The 23,380-nt window shown below is 33.5% G+C and overlaps 1 protein-coding gene across 1 annotated transcript in view; it reads right to left on the reverse strand.

The window, feature by feature from the left end:
* LOC138309017 (uncharacterized) overlaps positions 1-18,525 on the reverse strand; it is a 30,647-nt gene extending 12,122 nt beyond the window's left edge. Inside the window, exon 1 of the mRNA XM_069250110.1 lies at positions 18,276-18,525. The gene's annotated coding sequence lies outside the window, so the exon portion shown is untranslated. The remainder of the gene's footprint in view (positions 1-18,275) is intronic.
* Between the last annotated feature and the right edge of the window lie 4,855 nt (positions 18,526-23,380).

Below are 23,380 nucleotides of genomic sequence, written 5' to 3' on the forward strand. Positions count from 1 at the left end.
GTTGATGTGACCCAATTGTGGAATCTCGATTACTATAGAAAGGCAAGTATATTTTATTTAGCACTTCAATCTACAATCTATAGAGAATTTCAATAGATCATTAAGGTGTTGGTATTAACACGCAGAGAAGTGTTGCGATAGTTGCAGATAGAGGGCGCCTCGGTCATACATAATTTATTACTTGCGCGTTCGAAGTGCCGTGATCGTACCGTACCATCAGAGCAAACAGAAAAAAAAACCTACAGAAGTGGATGCCTCTTAATGTTTTTGATGATGCACGTGATACACGCATAGCCTTTCTTTTTTTCTTTTGTAAAGCTGTTAATGGAATTTGTTGAATTTGAAACATATACCTACATGGCATATAAGTTTATCTATATCAATAATGAAAATCTTTCTCTTCAGACTGAGTAAAGTACAGATGGAAGCATTATGACGTCATTTCCATTAAATCGGGAAAAGATGGAAATGTTACCGACAGGGGCAATTAACTCGCCACCTGTGCTACAGATGCACGTATCCACCATGAAATAACTTGGGGAGTTAGGCGATGAATATTGGCTGAAACCAAATTAAATTATTTTCATCTTTTCACTTTCATACATACTGCCAATGTTAATTAAAAGTGTTCATCGTGTTTCTTGCGTATGTACTTGTTTATGAAATGTTTATTTTGATATTTACGGTATTCTTTTCATATTAAATCTTGATAAAAATCGCTAAATCTGGATCGTTCTTGAACATTTCATATAATATGTACCATAAGGATCCAATTACAATGTTTGTGGTTCCTTTTATGAATTAGGCCACGTATACTCACTGTATACGTACTGTCTGCTCGATATCATCAAACTATTTATGTCACTAAATGGAATAGAATTTACGTCATCAGCTGACAATTAAATCACATGATCAAATTACCGCCACTATAAACAGGAAGTCGGTAACAAAGGTTAAGGAACGGACGAAGTACGCATGCGTAAGGTTGTTTGTGTTGCACGGTTTTGTTTTTGTTTAATCGGTTACTGTTCGGATCGTGTTCTGATGGCCGATCGTTAAGATTGATTCCTGTTGGAATTTTAAACATCTAATTGACAACATGTATCATATTACACTGTATAACATTCCGCATCAAGGTTTGACTTTGTTGTCATCGTAAAACAAGCGTTTTATTGACGCAGTCGTGATATAGGGATATTTTCCATGATCCGGTGTCAGGGAAATGTAAATCCATACAGCACATCAGTACGACGTAGATTTACTTGAACAACGTTAGCCAAATACATAGTTACTGCAGACACAATTGAAATAACCGTATAATATTTTATTTTCCAATCAGGTGCCTTTACTTATTTTTCAAAAAGCACAAAGACAAGGAAATTTTATCACACATATTTTTAAATATATTTTTTAAATAAACGCCTATACGTATTCTATAAAAAAGCATACCGACAAAGAAAGTCTAACATATATATCATATCAAACGTTATGTAAAATGTATATATTATAGATATAATATTCTTTGCATATACATGTATCTCAAGATAAGTGAAAAAAAACTAGGTTATTGTTTTATTAAGTTGCATAAATGGAATTTCAATTGCAATGTCCCTGATATTAAATTACGTTAATCAGCAAAAATGTTTTCCTATTTACCCTTTTTTACCTTTTATTATAATTGTTACAAAATAAACATGTCTAATTTAATATATTATTTATGCATTATTCTCAATACATTGTATCTATTTGAGGAAAGCGCAGACCTTCAGAAGTTTCCCTTTAAAAATACAAAAGCAGTGAAGCCCATCTTCAACATCACCCAGTCAACCACAGTGTACCGTTTTTCAATTCTTTTGATGTACATGTAAAAGCAGCAAATAACTCAACTCTCAGTTGTGATCGCAGGCAGAACATATAGTCCGTGGTCGTATTGCCATTCAAATTCTCTTATCCTTGTACAGTAATATTCAATTTATTCCTCAAATTCGTATTCATAACCATTCACAAATTTATGTTTTATTTATTAAAAAGGCTAGGTTACATATAGTGATATATGCGATTACCTTTATCATCAGAACCAAATTATTGTAATTATGACAAGATTACCATGAGTAAAGTTTGTCCAATTCAATAATATGAATATATTAAGGGTGCCTTTTGTTAAACTGTTAGTGTTACCAAGTGCAGTGGAACCTCATACATTTAAATCAAAAAATAATTTCATTTATATGTTTTATTTCTTAAATTGATTTTATATCAACGTGATTGTATTTTGTTTACATTTACACAAAACAAGTTCCCATTTACGATTTGCATTTAATTATTTACGGCTAATGGAATTAAAATAGATTTTACAGTAAAGAAGTTCATGTACAAAACCTAATGATATTGAAGACCATTCAAAGCGATACATGCCTTGTTGACAAGTTTTACAGCATTAAGTCTGAAATTAGTTCAAATTCAAGATGTATTTTGATGATAAATTTAATTCACAATGATCTCAATAACTTTGTCTTTCGCTTTCTTTAAACTCATTTACCCCTCTATACACATCTAAGGTCCAATTATTTAATGCATAGACCAGTTCATTATGAACTTTCAGGGGTCAACGAGTTAATCTAACACTGACTTCAACATATCTCTACAATAACCCTATCATTATGGACAGAAATGTAATACTCAGCTTTTCATTCGATATTTCATTTACCCTGCAATTTTAACATTGAGCTAGCACGTACAGCATCGGTGATTCAGTAACTTAAGGGTTTGACATACCTTAATGGGCAGTAGTAGTTGATCTTGTAACATATGTTTAACATGAACGCTATAAAGATACACATTGATGAAGATTGAAGTAGCCTTTTCATTACGAAACATACATTTCCATAATAACCTGTGCATACTTAAGCGTTAACAGACTATATTCCATTCCCTCCATTTAAAACTCTGTAATGAGATTAGCATATAGACGACCATAAGAAGAATTCATAAACACAATGTTTATAAATAAGGTTTCCCATTAGCTTCCCATTGATAGATTAACATCGTGTTGGTATTGACCTTGTTGACCTATTACAGGTCATTTTGTACTAAGAGAGGGAGGGAGAGAGGGGAGGAGAGGGATATATCCCTACTTCCAGCATTTTCCCGTTCTGTTCTACGCGTTTTTGATCCTTTACATGCTGCCCAGCAAAAGGCGACTAAATTTGGGACTTTGCTTCTTTGCCAACACACCGAGGAGATAGGCGACTAACTTTGCATCCTATACCAATAAGCACCATAAATAAATTCCGCCACACATTTGACGTCACACGTGGCACGCTTTCCAGTCATCGCTCATATTTTAGCGTTCTGCCGAACAGCATGGATAAATTTGTGTATTTCCGGCCTTCGGCTGCCACTGGCCGAAGGGTTAATTGCGCTCCATTGTGCTATATAGTTTAATATTTGTCTGCTTTCTCCCGCATTAATGTTCGTATCATATTATGTAATCGTGTTCGTTTTGTATGTCTTTATAAAGGGGCAGATCGCCTCGAAAATTTGACAATTTTGTTTTGTCCACACGCTTGGAATTACTTCCTTGTCCCATATATATATATTATATATATAAGAAAGAGAGAGAGAGAGAGAGAGAGAGAAAGAGACACAGAGAGAGAGTGAGTGAGAGAGAGAGAGACAGAGAGAGGAGAGAGAGAGAGAATAAAGAGGGAGGTAGAGAGAGAGTGTGTGTGTTCATGTCGTGTCATACGTGTCATTAAGATTGGGTGTAAACGATATAGCTTTAAGCACAAACAAGCTATTAGTTAAACATGTAACGAAATAAACCGCTCCATACAGTCGGCAGAACCGGGGTAGCGCTTTTCGAGTCATAAATCCAAATATTGGATTATATTTGGACTTTCTTATACGAAGATTATCAGTTGTAAGGTTACCATTATATGAGATTATTTATTTATTTATTTTTTTCATTTTTTTACGAGTCTTATATGTGTTGTCTGTTTTTATCTCAGCTAATCTTATTGTTGAAAAAATCCTTTTCGAATTGAACGTAGCTTACAATGCCATTGAATTTATTGTTGAAACCGTTTATTTCAATATTTTTTGCGCAGTTCATATTTCGTCGTTCGATGCTCCGTACAGTTGTTTTAATTCCGTAGTGAAATTCCTAATAAGAAAGAATATTTCAAGAAAGTGATGTTACGCGTGTGTAATATATAAGAATTAAACTATCTATGGTCTATACAGTTGCCAGAGCTTTGCAGACAATCATCTCATAATGCGCTTGCTCGCATTATGAAGATTTTCTGCAAAGCTCAGGTATCTATATAGACCATAGATGTCATAGGAAGATAGTTTAATGCTTATATTTACAGTATCAACTCATTTTGGGGTCTCTGCATTAACATTGTTTAAGCTAGACAAGGAAAACCGTTTATTAACGACGATTTAATCCCCGAGATGGAACAGACATTTTGACGGTGATCAGTTGACGTCACCACGACAACATCAGTGACGTCATAATAGTCACGTTTTGGATGTCAGTTATACCCATATATAGACCTACTTCACTTTGCCTTGGTTATTTTATATAGTAGAAATGTAAATATGTAAAAATCTTGAAATGAGTTTGTTACATAGAAAAACGCGGAAGTGATGTGGTAAATATACATCGATAACTCCTTAAATTGTGTTAGAATGATCTCATCCATTCTAGTTAAAGGGACTGGAAGTATCAATCGATATTTTACAGTTCTATCACAATAAAATCTCTGAAATTTCTGATTAACACGAGTCAAACCAGGGCCATGTAATTAGCCTGCTATAAAACACACTGTTAATAAGGCATTATTGTTTTTGTTTCCTATCTGTCCTTTTTCGTTTTTTATCAGATGATACTTGTATATATATGCTATCATGAATTTGTTTTTTAACATTCTTTATTTTCTCAGTGAATGGTTCATTATTGTAACAAGCGCTTTTAAAAATTTGCTTAAAAAACCGTTTCAACAGGTCATTAAGGACAATATGACGTTGCCGTTTGTAACGTTGCTTCTGATTGGCTGATGTAATGGCGTAATGAAGTCAGAGAAAAAAAAAGTCCCGAAATAGATTTGGGAATTTCTATTCGTGCATAAATTTTCATATTAGTTTAAATGATCACATGGTATATGCCGAAAAACCCTTACAATTATTTTCCTCTGTATTTCATGCACATGTTTCTAACAACATAAACCTTGTCAAGCTTAGACCAGACGTTTTATGACCCTTCCGCACGCGACCGCACAGTCATCAGTCATGTGACATTTATACGCTGAACTTAACTCTCATGGTCATCGCAATCGAACTTATAAGTGGACACGTTCTCCGCCATTAATCGTAAATTATTCTCAATACATATCGATCTGTTCATCTCATCGCATGGGTTCGTTATTGATGATGTTTAATGGACGTGGAATTTTAGTACCATGTTGTACATGTACCTATATGACATAGCTAGAGAAAAGGTCATTTTGTATCTATCGACACAATACTTAATGGGGCCTATACTTAATAGATTATAGACATTAGTTTACATTAATTAAGGATTATTTTTTGAATAGATTTGCTATGTTATTGAGATATACGAAAGAACATTAAGACTGTTTTTGTTATATGTGCATAACATGAAAATCTATTCAAATTTTTCAACTTTCTAACTAATCTCTTAATAATTCCGAATTCAGTATTTATGAAATCATAACGACGTTTATCAGCCAATCAGAAGCCGCAATACAAACGTCAAAGTCATTGTTGTCCTGTATCGACTAATAAAATTCTTTAAGCCAACGGAAATGTTTGTAACAAGCAAAATTGAATTAATATTAAAAACAATGTACATGCAATCATAATCTCAGGTTTCTTAAACTCATCCACAAGGTCTGTGGAATGGTAGAGATGGATGTTGCTTGTCTGGTATAATAGCTAAAGAAAGACGTTTAAAAGACATTTCCATAGTCTAGGGGTAGATAAACATGTGTTAATAAAATGTCAACATGTTTCAGTGAGAAAGCCTACTTCACGAGTTAAAGTTGCAAAATGACAAAGAAATGGAACAATAGAATCCTACATGGGGCTGTGAAGTGGACAGGGACATCTCAACCCGTTGAACATGTCGTCTGTGTCACATTGCAGAGTGAGATTCTTCAAGAAAATGCAACAAAAAAATATACCGCAGCCTCCAAAAACATTCACACAACCAATTGTACACTGGGAAGGTCGCCCTTATACTATACGTTAGCCGTTACTATGATGTTAAGTCCACTACTCCAAATTAAACAAAAACATACCACAGTCTTCCAAAACACATTCACTAGCCACGCCCAACACCTCCCTTTCGGAAAGGCTACAATTAAACATACTCTAATGTCGTAATGAAGACTTAAAACGGAGAGGCCGTTGAAACATTCGTTAGAAAAACATAATAACCACTAGCAAATTCAACCCATCAATATACAAATAATGATTTGGATAAAAACCGCTTGGAAGTTTCTAAACGAAACTACATTTTCGACAGACTTTGTCTTCAGTAAAGTTATCGTTTTGAAAATATAGATAGAACATTAAACTAAACTAACTAAATTAATTTAGCTTAAGACATTTTTTTACGATCAGTCTTTTATACGTCTACTAACATTGGATTGGTTTGTTTAGGGGGGGGGGGCTGTCTCGTATTCCGGTTTTAAGATAGGCTGAATATATCCAATGGGAGAGAACATGTATAGGCTTAGCTTGTTGTTTTATCCCTTTTCGTATTTAAAGAAAAATAAAATGTAGAAATTGAAAACCGGAATACAACGAGAAAACACTACCGCCCAGCGGACAGTACCTTGTGGCTATCCTACAATATCCTACATTCTTAGAGCCTAGAGGTTGAGGTATTGTGATAATATGTAATTACTCGGCCACCGTGAACTATTTAATAATATTAATATGTAGTGAATGCTGGCTTGGAATACTAGTTGCCATGCGTTCGATGGCAAAGCTATATGTTTCATTACAAGGGAGCAATGACAGGCAGTATTTCCACACACGTGGCTATTTAGCGACATGTAATTGGGGTTAACCGTAGGGCAGTTAAAAGGTTCGGAGAGCGGCATTGTCACTATATCAATACTAAATTAAGAAAGAAATAATAAACATATTGTTATTTAGTTATTATATGCATCTAATGAGCGTCACCTTTGTTAGTACTAACTATATACAACAGTTGGCCTAGTTGACGTGCAACCCGACAGTTCATAGCAAGTTCAGATGTGTCCTCACACATAATATGAGAATACTGATCAGAAAATAACAATAATGTGATGTTGGAGAAGACGTTATTCGTCACTATAATGTATCTGTTGTTATAAATGATAGTTTTCCATAATATCACTATATCTTTTGTATGTGAAAAACACGATGGATGTCAAGTTTGTCAACTCGTTGTAGAAACAGACCCGGCATGGTTAACGACTATTTCATAGTTTGGTCTTGAGATGAGCGTTCGTTCACTTCTCTGAGAAAAGCGTAAGGTTATTTATCGGAGCAAAGGAACACCATGGTCGAAAACAGCGGTACATTTGTAGTTCTGTTCTGTTTAGCTCCCGTCATAAAATGAGAAGTGGGTCGTTTGTTTCAGTATTGGTGTCAGTATAATGTGACCGGATGGGGTGTGCTGTTTGATATCTTCGGCGACATGTCTCTTTTAACATATCAACGCCATTAGTACGTGAATCATGTTTAGGTTTGTATACAATCATTAACGGTTTTTACGTGGCGAAATTTTTCATGACGAAATAGACACAGCTATCGTAAATTTACTAAGAATTCGGTGTAACGCATTACTCAGTATCTACAAAGTAAAAATTGATTCGTTGGAACGTTTGTTTGGCAGTGCACGTCTGTGAGGTAGTTTAAGTCCGCCTTTGTATAGAGTTATCTCCCCTGCCGAAAGGTATTTTTGTGACATCATTAGTTTGTGATAGAGACGCACGTCTTTTTCTCTAAAATTGACGTTACGCTTGCAAATGCATGACGTCACAATCAATAACTGTCCCCGCAAACACAGATAACTCTGTGATATGCAAATTAAGCCGTACAAATAGTATTACAAAGACAGGTAAACATGCAAATAATGAAGCCTCCCAAAACATGAAAAGGCGAACTGAATACGTAATGTACTTCATGAATGACCTCAGCTGTCACTGACTTTCTAAACGTCACTCAGCTTATCAAACAATAACTGATTTATCTAGAAATGCCTTGAAAGATGTGGGTCAACAGACATTTCCTGACTTTGGATTATCAAATCAGCTGTAAGCTATACAATTTAATTTCTGTCCATCAGTTTACGATATTTTGACCTATAATACATACATATTCGAAAATGTTACAATCAACAAAATGCTGCTATTAACGACGGCACAAAATATTGGATTCGCTGAAATTAAATGATGTAAAGTATTGGCTGTAGGTTTCAATTAGAGGTGTGTTTTTATAGCAGGTTTCTTTTGTCTTTTACAGCATGCGAACTCAACAATACACAACTCTGCTACCAGAGAGTATATTATTGACACCAACCATGTCCCATACTGTGAAGTGTAAATCAATATTTGTATCGCCGTGAATTCATAAATGGTCTTAATTATATCATAAAACGTCCTTCTTATCACTGATGCCAGGCCCTGATTTCCCATGCGTACTGTAGTAACGGACCAGACAAGTATATCGATAGACCTGTGACCAGACGAAGCTGCAACCATTCTCGGACAATGGTGCTAGTTAGGTTGTCTTGATCATTTCAGCAATAGATATGTTATATGGTTCGTGTACAAACCGGTCGTAGCAAATAGGTTGCCAGGAAAATAAAACGTTTACAAAACGCTTGGCATGAAATATAAATTGATGTTTGATGACATGGCTGAACGATAATATCAGGTAAATAGTTTTGATATTAAAATGACCAAACATCCACGCGGATGCCAATCGAAGATGATTGATAACATCAGTGCATGTTCTAAAGAACACAAGAAATAAAGCCTTTATCGACCGTTATTTCTGGCCCTGATTTCTCGAAACAAACCTAAGTGGAAAACTGCCTTAAATCACAACTTTTCATATAACTTGCTCAAGAAGAAAAACTTTTAAATATGACTTTAGTCTGCACTTTTGTTACAAGAAATCGGGACCTAATCTGTGATATCATGAGGTCCTGTGTATTTTTTCCATTATCTTAAGAATGCATTCGATCGATATTAAAGTTAGGATTTTCTTGTTAAATATACCAAAGTGCATTTGGTAAATACCACTCTGCAATATATAGTCACGTGTCATTTTTGGAATATATATGCATACATAACGTATGTACAATTTTTATTTTAAAAAAACAAAACCTATTTTTCGTATAATTTCATTCCATCCTTTATCATCCGTTTGATAAATTTGGTTGATTTTAAACATTCGTTAAATTGATAAAAAAACTCCGTGATTTAGGCACAAATTATTCAACTTAGACATTTTCTTTTACACTGAAATCAACAAATCGTTACCTTCGTGAAGCAATTGTATTGGTATGTATTATTTGGTTTTTTTTCAGCTGAACGATGCATAAATGGCATTAGAGTAAAAAAGGGGAAAAAGTTGAATTCAGAGTAAGAAAGAAAAACAAAGTTAATACATATAATGTGTACTTTAGTCGTAACCTGAGCTAACCGTTAAGCTAATGGGAAAGCTATAAATTCCAATCAGTTCCAGGTCAGAGTTCAACGTAATAATACTTGACTTTCTTTAGTACATACTCACATTTTATAATGATTCAATGTGATGTTCAACTTACATTAAAACCTGCCTATAGAGACCATCCAGGAGACAAAGGCAAATGTTTCTATAGACAAGTAATGTTGAAAGCCATTTGAAACTTCAAGAAAGTGGTCGTAATAAGCAGGTTGTCTTTATACAGAGGGGGTCACTGAGTCAGATGTATATAGTGGTGTAATTATATCAAGATTCATAAATCATGTATTAAAGTGAACTAGTTTCTTATCGGATGAACACATAATTGAAGTGGGTGAATTGGTAACGCGCAGTAAATAAACATAGGGTGTAGTAATAAGAAATATGTAGTAAATTAAATGTATATGTTTATAAATATATCGGGAATGTACTGATTAAAGTTTTTCCTCTCTTAAAGGCGTATATAAAAATAGGATTAAATCAGTATCAAAATACTTCACTTAATATGTGTAAAGGTAAAAGGACTTAATGCATTCATACCAAAACAATTCCTGCGTTAATGGTCCTATACACAGGCGCACGATTAAATCATACGACCATTTTCATCTAATTACCTGGAGGCGGCTCGAATCAAACGTGGTACAATATGTATGTGACTATGGACATGTCCCTGTGTCGTATAGACCTCTTATCTTACCGCTATATGTATGACGATGCTATGAGGAAAACATCCGTCTATTTCAAGCATATTGTTTGACTGACCTATGACCTTATCATTGACGAAATGGCTGGAATCGATTGTAAAGTCCAACAAATATAGAGACACCAATATAACAATAAACAACCATTTCATCATCACTATCTTTCTTTATCTTACCAAATGGTGGATTTGTACTAACACACACAAGTACAATACAGGTTATTGTATGTTTTAAGAAGAAAAGATCACAAGATAATTTAATCTTTGGTTTGTTTTGATATAATTCATACACATACATACGTGTCTGTAACCCTACCCCTACCTTTACCAATTATCCAGTAGCCTCTACCCCTACCCCTACACTTAACTCTTTACCCTATACCCCTACCCTCAATCCCTGCCCTCTACCATCTACATTGTACACTGTACCGCCTACCATCTACCCCTACCATCTCCTCATACCCTCTACCCCTACCCTTTAACATCTACCCCTTCCTCCTACGCTTTATCCACTACCTTTTACCTCCTACCATTTACCCTCTACCCCTAATCTCTACCACCCACCTTCTACCCCTACCCTTTACCCGCTACCATTTACCCATTACCCTTTACCCTCTAACCCATACCATTTACCCTTACCCCCTTCCCTCTACCCTAATAACCCTAACATAATGAAAGCATTCCGACCAGACCGTATACAATGGAATGTCATCTAAGGATCTGTTAACAGCGATGACCCTTGAACAAAGGTTTCGTGTGTGTAGGTATGAAATTATACATCTACACTTATATAATATATATGATGACTATCACAAAAACCTTGTTGATGTATTCTTCATTGGTTTAAGAATGGCGTTAAAACATGACTGTTACAAGAACGGTAATCTCAATTATATCTCCACCATCAAACAATGCATATTTCTAGTTAAGAATAAAACCCCTGTTATAAACACAAAGATTTTACATTTTTTGTCAATGTTGACAAATGTAATTGTCAAAGAATATTAAATAGTTATTTTAAATATTTATAAAGATACAGTACTTATATCCACACACATGCATACACATGCAACAAAACTTAAATAAGCTGGTAATTTATTTAACTTATTAACCACAAAATTGCATAATGGCCCGTTCTAGTTCTTGTTTAAGGAGAGTCCAAGTGTGTTCTTAGGGATGAATGACTTAACCAGCATTAGTTGAAACACTAGGTCTAATATATGGCTAAACTATTCTTATAATTTTGTCGAAGTCCAGAAACGAGATCTAGGCCGTTTTGACACAAGAATATGGCGGCAGTAATTAGCTGTAGGCTTGTGTTGATATACAAAGTTGAACATATCACATCTTTATGTACATATACAGATGTACATCGAATCGATATAGACAAACTTCAGGAAAATAATAAAGATAATTTCTGTTATTTGTTTATAAAACTTGTTTCGGTTCCGTTGTGACCTTACCGTCAACCTCCCCCCCGTGTAACAGCCACTTGAGACTGTATTAAAAGTGTCGGGTATGATCGATTGGATATCACGGCTATGTGAGGTAGAATTACCGTATTTGATCAACTCAAGTTCAAGAGGTTTCCAGCCACCCTGTGTAAATTTATTCTGAGGTGAAATGTACATTTCATGATCGACTATTGTCAATGTCTGAAGACAAGGCCTTGTGTTAGTTTAGAACACACTTCATCTACAATATCAAAGAAACCACTGTCAAATATTGCGATATGTATGCTCTTTCATTCCTAATGCATTTGAAGTGGCTCTCACTCAAAAATGAAAATATCTATATCGTTTCTTAATTTTCTATTTTAAGACAGTGTATGTGTTTAATTTTGCGAGAAAAAAATCTGCTTTATGGAGGGGAGTGTTCAAACAATTACATTTTGATAGTTTTCGCTGAACGATATGCTTATATATAGTCATATGTTCTGCTGAAAGTAGAGGAGTGTCCAGCCATTGGCGTTTTGATAGTTTTGGCGTTAAGGTGATTAATCAGTAATTGTATGTATCAATAAAATGTACATATTATGTACATTTTTTTCATATTTAGAATTTGTTAGGGTAGATTTAACAGTATATTTCCCGTTTTAATTAGCACTATAAAGTTCGTGGAATATTATTACGATTACGCCATTATCAATACATTTCCTTTTGGTTACGATGCTACAACAGTGTTTTAATGTATATGTACAATGTATACCAAATAATTTTCACGTGTAAATTATTTTCGCGAAAAAAATTGCCGCGAAAAAAGATTCAACGGTGGGTATAATAGAACGTTTTACCTTGAAAATGGATGGCGAAACTTAATCGAAAAGAAAATGTCGTCGAGCAAGAAAAAACGCGAAATGAAGTCACCGCGAAAAAAAAGCATAATAAATCATATTTCATCCATGCTTAGTCTTTCTGTTATGATTGATCTGTTCTTAAAAAAACAATACTCTTATCATAGATAATAAAGCTTTTGTGAAATATCTTCTAATGTTACATTAAGTTGAGACAATAAGTACAATGTACATACATTGTTAATGTAAATCATCAAAAATAGCCCAATCGACAGTATAAAATGGGGTTGGATGATACTAATGTAAAACTAAAATGATTCATTATTGGATTATAAAAAAGGTGAATTTTCTAAATATTCGACAAGAATTCCACGAAAATAGAAAAAAAATATATATATACTCTTTCTTGGACCGGATAAGTTGACAGGGATGTCTCCGCACGAGTAAAATGTTTTGACTTGCCAAACCCTGGCTTATGAGGGTTGACTTCCAAAATCTGTCCAAAATGTTGAGATATTCCTGGCCACCTGATAGTCACATATTTTAATATATTTCTCACAATTGATACTGTCATCAATAATGGATTGCGTTGAATGCATTGATGATGTCACGTTTTCAAAGTAAGTAAGTAATCCTCCACCCTCAGGGCGATACAAATTTTTCATTTCGTAGTTACTAGAGGATATCCCTGTATAGCATAGAAAAAAAATTATACTCTGTCAAAAATAGCACTACACATATATCACTATGTTTCATCTTGACTGTCATTAATGGAACATAAAACCCACTTACCGACCAGTCACGGTAAAATAATATGAGTTAATCTCGGGACAGAAACGTGACAGGTGTAACAGGATTAAATTTGAACAACATTTCTAGTTGTACAAATGTCTATGTAATATTGCACGTTTAAGAGTCATTAATCATCCCGAAGCTTCTATATGTACTATCAATATTGACACGGCACTGTTGACAGTGTTGTAAGAATGACCAAGGGAGGAGGTGACTAGTCATAAATCATATATGTGTAATATACATTGATTGCTGTTAGCGACATCAGATAGTTATTGAAGGTAGGTATAGAATTCGTCGACAGAACGTGGTGCTACACTCATTAAAGGGACAGTGTGAGATTAAACATGTAGCTATCATTATCTGTGTGTATCCTTTTTGAAATTTTGCATTATCCCTGTCTTAAGGTGACAGTCAATTTCCAGTAGTGATAACAATATATTAACAGTTTATTTAAAAACAAACCCCCCCCCCCCCCCCAAAAAAAAAAAAAAAAAAAAAAACCCAAAAAACCCCAACGTAAACTCGGTCGACATACTGCCTAGCGCTTCCATACTTACACGACTCTTTATCAAAGTATGTGATACGACGTTTATCTAACTAGTTCAATTACGACAGGTAATTGTATATATTTTCACATTACAATGGACTGTATTTTGCAAAGTCTTCCTCTAGTGTTTTATTAGGGTTCTAATGGAATTTAATGTAGAAAATATAAAAAGATTGTAATAGCAAGTTTAATGACTTCTCACTGGACATGTTCAATGATATGGATTAAATATGTGCCTAATATGTCTAGTAACTGAACAGAGGCGATATGATATTCTTATATTATAATGAAATACATTTGTGAAAAATAAGCATTTCAGGGAAAATCAACCACTGAAATGACACACTATTGTCGTTTTGTCGCTGACAAACTGAATGTGTAGTTATTGCAACATTTAAACTAGTGACACCGATACACAATCATTACAAATCAATAAATCATTACCATTGAGACTTTTGTGTTTCAACGAGATTTCAATTAAGATATGTATTTCATTTCACCGTCCATTCACACCAATTTGACGAAAATGAAATGATTTGTTAGCTTCACATGAACAAATTAAATTTTATTTTGCTGAAAAATATCGATGATAGAGAAAATTCTTATATTTATTGAATTCAACGTCTACACTACTAATTTCAATTAAAAAAATATATTTATCATTATTGGACAATATTATCAAACGTGAAATGAATATATTAATTAATTGTGAAATTGAGTGAGCGTTAGCTAACACACTTATTCATTAACAAGGTATATAGTATACACCAATAGTTAGTGTCGATCGATATAACTGTTTAGATAAGCACATCCATTGTAGTGTTCAAGGACAAAGGCATGATGTGATGAAGCCATATATCGTCCATTTTAATTGCTTTCTCTTTCTCAAATTACACGTCCGAGCCATTTGACCTTTTCTTACACTCAATGGTCATTCTGGACATGCTATAACTATCGTCGGTTCAATAAGTATCACAGAGTACCTTTTTGCCGCCCTTTCTCAAAATCATTTAAATGCTTCCTTGAAGTGTTCTCATGTTACCTTTTAAACATCACTGCGAGCAAGGTCACTCGTGATTTGTAGTATAACGAGAGGGCGACTCTTATATTTGACAAAGGTCACATACTGTGCATGTGGTAATTTTCGTGAGGGGTAATTTACGCTAAACACGCGAAGACTTTCTTAACGCGAAAATCTCCCAACGGGAAATATTCTGTATATGAATGAAGATATATTGAAAAACGTAAACAGACATGCTTATCACGATAATAACAACATCGCGAAATTTGTATACATACAAATCGCGAATATTCTGTCTTTGTATGTTACAGAGTTAGCCCCTTTGCGGGTAGATATCGATTGTTACGTCATTGTTTTCTGAGCGCAATACACATTTCTCCGAAAAGTATGACGTTACGCTCGTAAACACATGACGTCACAATCAATACCTCACCGCAAGGGCTAATAACTCTGTAATATGCAAATAAGGAATATCCATATTACAGTACTGACACACAACATCTACGATGATGCACGCATTGACAATGACATAACGATTAATAACTTCCCTCAAGGAAAGATAACTCTTTCTAATGCAAATGCATAATCATACCAACTATTTCGAAAGATTATGCCACATTTATATCTAGGTCAAATATATGTCTATTCACCGACCCATACCGTGAAGTGGTAGTGTAAAAAATTTATGTCGAATACTATATTTATATTCACTACCCATCGATACAGATTTATCCTTGCTTGCTTCGCTGGCCTGGTAAAATTTGCCCGTAAGTTATAGGTTAATGTAATGGTAAACTGTGACCTTTGCTTCTACTTCCACTTTAGCATTAGCTTAACAATCAAGTTTAATCATCCTCAATCCATACACATACGAATATTGTTAAATAAAAGAAACATAACAATGGTTTATTTTGGTTATAATTGTTTCTGCACAGTATAATGCATTACTATACTACTTGCATACATATTAAAATAATAGGACATTTTATATTAGAATAAGCTGACACATTCACATGATTTTACTGTGTGCTATAAATTATATAATTAAATTTTATCGCACGTATCCCAAGGCGGTATCTTTATTTGTACATACATTAAACATTTAAGTGAAGGAAATCCAATCCCCATACTAATGTGAATAATAGCTTTTGTAAACAATTGTGTTGTAAAACACATTTCAGAACTCTCTAAAGTAATGCTATACGGAGATATCAACGTTTAATAGTATCATATCATCTATCTATAAAGGTTAAGTAGAATTTTTTAACAGTAGTTTTAACTTTCGGCTGTGAATTGTACAAAAAATAGCTGCGAAATTATGTTAAATACGATTAGTGTAGAAGAAAAAGAACGACTGCTGATGTTGTATCACCTCCTCTCTCTTTCATTCAAGTATAATTAATTTTTCTTTGTTTTCATACCAAATCTGGCTTTCTGATTGGCCAATTTTTTTTTGCATACCACTATGAAAAAAAAATCCGAGAATGGTGCGAAACCCCGACGTTATCGTGACGTCACAATAGAGACATAAACGTTGCGTATTGATTCGGAATAAAGAATCCCATGAAAAACCACTATAATGTTACATTTAAACATACTTCATTTTATCAAATAGAGTACAAAACTAGTTATAAGTATTGATTTCACTATTTTTTAATTTCATCGGGGTATGAAAAAAAATGTTTGCAAACTTTTGTGAGAATCCGCTTATGATAAACACAACTATATCATGTTTAGTCTATGAAAAGTCATCGTATAACTCTTATATTCACTACATCGAAGACGATGTTTTTAATGCTCCATTCATCATTCACCAAATCAATTTGCTTGAGGGCAAACATGTATTTAAACGATGTGATACTGTCTGTAAATACGAAAATTGTACCAAGTCCAGAACATGGCTTAATAAAGATCACATATGCTTGATCGTATAGGTATAATAAGACATATATAAAGTAAACCTAGGCTTATTATATTCTGGCAACACCAATGTTTTCAAACCACTATTAGGCTAGTACTTTCTTATCTTTATGCATAATGCAAGGCCTTATCATTACTAAATCAAATAAAGGTTAAAAATCTGAAACTTGATATTCGTTTCTACAAAATATACTTTTGCAAACAGGTTCCGCACATAAGATATACAGCCCAAAACAACCATACCGGTTTAATGTGAAAATAATGACATAACATTGACCTTGCGATTCAAGACGGGTTTTCGTAATAAAGGTGACAGTTTTCCTTAATATGTTTTTTTTATCAATTTTATATATAAATCGCACTTTAGAAAATGAGATGTTTTAAAATATCAAATTATCCGAAAATTGGAGCGGAACAATCTTAAATGACTTATTGATAAACATAAATTAAATAATAATTACTTTTACAGTTTGAATTATGAAATATATTGTGGTATGGTTGTATGAAAAAAAACGTTTTTAAGGTTTTTTTCCGTGGGTTCGTAAACGGAACATAGGGGTTTTAATTTCGCGGTACACAATCACGTTTTAATGGTGTCAATGTTATTAAGATATCCTTTGCAATTAATTCGGAGTATATTTGCTTGAGCGCAATGCCAAAGAGGGAACACAAAATGCAGCAATTGTTTCGTAAGTGTTTGAATAAGCGAATTTCAGTGAATCCGCGAATAAAGCGAACATGAATAACTCGCGAAATTTACCAGCATATACAGTATGCAATTATATCTACATGTATGAAACAATTAGCATTAAAGATCAAGCTACACCAATCCTTAAATACTCCTTGCGATAAGCTGCTCGAGAAGTCCTTGGCAGTACAATAGGGAGTAATCCTGCTTAGGGAGCCTGGTAATCTGTTTACCTTGCATTTGTGGTGTGATAATTATACTATATTTAAGTTTATCACTGGGTCAAACGAGCGTATAACACGTGTTTCGAAATTTTCTCTTAATGCATTTGAGCTTTTAATTGCTAAGCACGAGAGAAACATTAACAAAATGATAATAGGCCTATATACTATTTATAGATCTTGATATTATTATGTGTGAATAGTTTTTTCTCGAAAGAATTAATAAAATAAGAACGTCCCTTGCATGATGATATGCATATGTAATATTAGGTGTGATCTGTAAATAAGATAATAATTTCAATGGTAATATAGGATATAATATGAACACAAAACCTACCTTGGATGACTGTTAAACATGTATCAGGACCACACGTTGAATTCACATATGTTCACTACAAGTGCAGCACAAGCTGTCATCATCTGTCTCCCAATAGCTATACACAATGTATTACCTTGGATTTGACCCGGATCAATGACGTTGCTGACCGAACATCTAAATAAAGCTCCTCGTGAGCACGTGGGCAAATACACTGGTTTATCCTCTCATCGATAATCCCGTTAATCCTAACGTCGACCCTTCCGTACACCCGCTCGGGCCTCCAAACAGATTTATGGCTCTTCCGGGAATAACGTTAGCCTCCCCACGTAGATTTCATATTCAATATTTATTGTTGATCTACTCAGTAAAATACTTCAATCAACTACTGTGCGTGTATATAGGAACGTCCGTTCACGAGTATTCCTACACTTAAGTCAAGCTTAACACAACTAGCATTGAAGTCGTCGTTTTAAAAAAAAGACTGATTGGGTCCTTATCGATTTCAGCTGTGGAGAGATTTAATACGGGTGGATGAACGAGTGGTGTTTATCATACAGATGTTAAAGATGTTCCACCGCCGACAGACCATATATGATATTAATCATTTGAACAGTAACTGGTGTTTAATCATGTAGATATATGTCTAATTAACACAATAAATAATGTAAATAATTTATTTTGTCTTTGGTGCATGGACAATTAGTACTTCATTCCTTATAGGATATAGTGCCACGCAATTTTTTCGGGATGCAATTAATTATTTTTTTTTTATATTTTTTTTAACCTAAAGTAAAATTAGAAGCTCAAACTTTTTAATGGTGGTAATAATGAAAAGTGAGTAACTTTTGTAACTGAAGGAATATACTAAATGTTTTTGATAGTGAAAAATCTCCATTAGTTAGCGGTGGAGCATCTTTAATAAGTCGCATATATATATATATATTAGTTTCAGTTTTACATCATAAAATACAACTTTGCCATAACGAATCCCATGGGACTAGACGAAATAATTCTTTATCACAGAAATTCTTTGTAACGTTTCCGAAACTAAAAAATAATTAAAGTCATAGGCTGATTGCACCCCGAATCAACGTAGCTACTAAGCTAACTGACAAATTCCGAAGTCGAAAAAAAATCTTCTTTGGCAGATTTTCCCTTATCGATATTCTCATGAACAAGTTTCTTATGAACTGGACACAAATTAAGATACGTTTCATCACATAGTTACAACCCACAGTCCGCGTCGAATCTCACGTCAACACGTTTTACAAAATTTCAACGGATGATGAAATTTTGTCTCTCCGCCATCGAAACTGTGACGCCATGTCATTTTCCTGACGTAATTTTAGTTTTAATGTCGAGTTTATTAAAATTTCATATGAATTTAGAAGAATTTTAACGTCAAATTAAGTTGCTTTGGTCCGGCGGAGGCAGTCAGTGTGGCCGGTGTCCTCGCATACTGACGTTACGTCATATTAACGTCTCCTTATTGCTTTTCTCGTGACGTCACAATTGATTTTCTGTTCGGCACACCCAATTAAAACTGGTTAAAATTAAGTAATACTACTGAGATAGGCAAAATATTACTGAATATTAGGCCGTTTATGTAATACATTTTATAAGGCATCATAAATGTTTGTCTGTCAATTTAAATGATTTTCACAGCTTAATTCATCAAATCTTATAGTTTTCAATAGATTACCGAAGAAAAAATTGCAAATCAAAATGTTCAACCACTTATATAACTACAAAAATATCACTTTTGTAATACATTAAAGCCTAAGCCTTGAACTCTATGGAAATACCACCAGATTATCTTTCAAGTGACACCTCTTCTAATGATGCTATCTATGGCAACAAAGGTGAGATGTGCCGAAGAGCTGATATATGAATCAGAATAGGATGATATTTGAATACATTCTTTTGCAATATCATACTCCTTAGACTAGAAGGTACGGTGTGGTACAATCTATAGAAACAGTACAGGAGGTGTCCTATTTAAGTACTCTCTACCATATAGTGTTATATAAGGTTTATGATTTACATATCTATGGACGAGTTTTAGTAAACAGAATGAATGACGCTGAAAGCGTCTCAATTACACAAGAGTTGTTTCCCTTTAATTGTCATCTTGTAAAGTCTCATTACGTTATCTGGGACATACATGAACGTTTTACAATCTTAATATCTATGTTCCTAATTAACGTATCTCAACACATGACAGTCCCCAACAAACACAAAAGAACAAGAATAATATAAAAAGGGACATTTCTTACGAAAATAAACAAGTACGTCCGTACATTCCCATATGATTGGATAGTATAGGGAAAAGTTAAAATATATTCTGAGATATTTCCGATGTTATAATGATTATAATGATCATTCTCACAGGACTTGTCAACATAGCTAGGTACTCCTTCATGGTGAATTTAAACACGCACTTGCTCGCATAATTTACGAACTGAAGCATCAAGAAGATAATATCCCTCGATCAGATGCCCTTGAAATGGGGTCGTATACTATCTGTACTGTGTGCACAGTTACTCCTGTGCACAAATAAGTTCGCTACATTTATAAAAATAGCGAAATATACGTGTTTAATTTGTTCACATAATTCTCAATATGATGGACAAACTATTTACATTTTAAAAGTAGAACGTTTCTTGCTAAACTGAACGAATAATGTAATCTTGTTTATATGTATTCAAGCGTCAAAAAAACAAAGATACTGCTGGATGGCTGGATAGTATCTGGTCCTAGAAAATATACGGATGTGAAGATAGAGCCAACACTCTGTATATACCTGAGCTAAGTAGTACAATCATTTTTTCTAGTGTCTAAACTGACCAATTGTAACACAGTTTAACCTGTGTATAAACACCATCTATCTATAAAGATCATTATCCCGTGTCCTTTTATGGCTCTTTATAGGTTTGAACTGTATAGTAATCCTGATTGTAAATCGAGTAATTTCATCAACAATAAACGACAAAGTATAGAAATAGAAGGAGGTGGTTTTTTTTAATATTTTATGTCACTAATACCCCTATTGAATAACTGAAATGGTGGAAACATTCAATCAAACAATGACACTATGATACAGGTAGTTCTTATTTCATACATTATCTGGGATATCCGTCAATAAAGCTTATCAGCATTTTGTAATTTATCGAACAAAAGTAATATGTTATTGATACATTTCTTGGATTAACCTTATATTGTTTTAGTTTCAAATAATCGAAGTCGAAGATGGATTTTTCTTATTTGTAGGTAGGCCGGATATTTGTCTGAATGATTCTCAATTCGATTTAAAATTTGAATACATTGAACCAGATAACGAAGAAAATTGTTTCTTTATCTAAATACCCTTATTTTTTACACTTCTGTAGTTAATCTGAATATTGAGAATATTGACGTTAATCAGTAATGAAGTCGAACTTGAGGCCAGCTTTGTAAAGGTGACGTTGATACTCCGAACGTTCTTGGAGAATGCTTCCTTTCATTATTTTAATATAGCCTTTTAAACTGAGAAGAAATAAACAGAAACAAAAACCTTTTATTGCATGCTATATTGTGTTTAATTCATTCTTTGCAAATGTTCAAGATTATTTTGTGGTTTTAATGCGGATAAGGCTATTTTTAAACAAAAGTGCTCTTTGCTTTTTAAACAAGTGAATTGTTTCTAGTTAATGATAACACACAAAGTCATACAGTAAAACAAATTCTCCATATTAATAATATCAAATGAAATGGTTAAGAAATCGTTTGCAATCTTTTAATATATACAAATTGAAAGTTGAATCATCATAATACCATGTAGATAAGAACACACAAATACATCCTAAGACATGTTAATTAAGTAAAGAAATGCATTTTAAGTCAAGTGTCTTTTACGATATATGCGACTTGAATATAATCATAAAAATAGCAATGTGATTATTAGTAAAACTTAAGAATTGACCAATAGGATTAGTTATATGAAATGGGAGAAAACGAATTCAAAACTGTCACATGTGTTAAGACATGTTTGTTTTCAAAAACGAAGTGATAATCATTAGACCAGTCAACTACGAAAGTTTACAAATTCATGACATTTTAAGTATGTATACGGTCACATAACTGGATTAAAGTATTAATAGTGTGGCATTATTCATGGAAACTACGAGCGTAAACAATTTGACAGCGGTTTTGAGTAGTATATAATCGTTTTATTAGACGTATAGCAATCTGATCATCATTTAAACATGTCTCGTATAATACAATAACTTACAAATATAATAAACTTTTTACATATTAATCAGATAAATACATTCATACAATGTATTTCATTGCGATTTAAATATTTCCTTCTATCATCTTGTAAACTTATTTGTCAATACAGCATAACGAGCAAATAAAAATAAACATTTTTTCATACTGAAGGATTCCATTACATAAACATATACATACATTCATATAATGTTTTTACATCAGTTTGTTTGATTAACTATGTAACAGAAGACTATATACGTACATATCTTATGCACGGTTTTTACATCAGTTTGTGTGAATAACTATGTCACAGAAGATTAAATACGTACATATCTTATGTACGATTTTTACATCAGTTTGTTCAATTAACTATGTCACAGAAGACTATATACGTACATATCTTATGTGCGATTTTTACATCAGTTTGCGTGAATAACTATGTCCCAGAAGATTATATACGTACATATTTTATGTACGGTTTTTACATCAGTTTGTGTGAATAACTATATCCCAGAACTATAAACGTACGTGTTTTAGCGGCACACCTATTGTAGCGTTTTCGCTTAATCAAAAAATAAAGTTGAGAACATAAAACTGATTAAAAAACTACTAATAATCATCGAGAATACATTAAGGTATTATATCGAGATGAAAGCAGACAAAAAGACTGAATCGATCAAGCATCAATGGTGTAAAGATAATGTTAATATAATAATATGTAATCAATTATCAACGGATAAAGGAATACACAGAAACTGTAAATTGTTGAAAAAAGAAATTAAGAAATATAATGATCCAGTACATTGGAGATCTTTCAAGATAATTGTTTTTCAGCGTTCATTTAACGTAGGATACCCACATAACAAGTCTGG

This window comes from Argopecten irradians, chromosome 15 (genome assembly GCF_041381155.1).
Source record: "Argopecten irradians isolate NY chromosome 15, Ai_NY, whole genome shotgun sequence".
Classification (NCBI taxonomy): domain Eukaryota; kingdom Metazoa; phylum Mollusca; class Bivalvia; order Pectinida; family Pectinidae; genus Argopecten; species Argopecten irradians.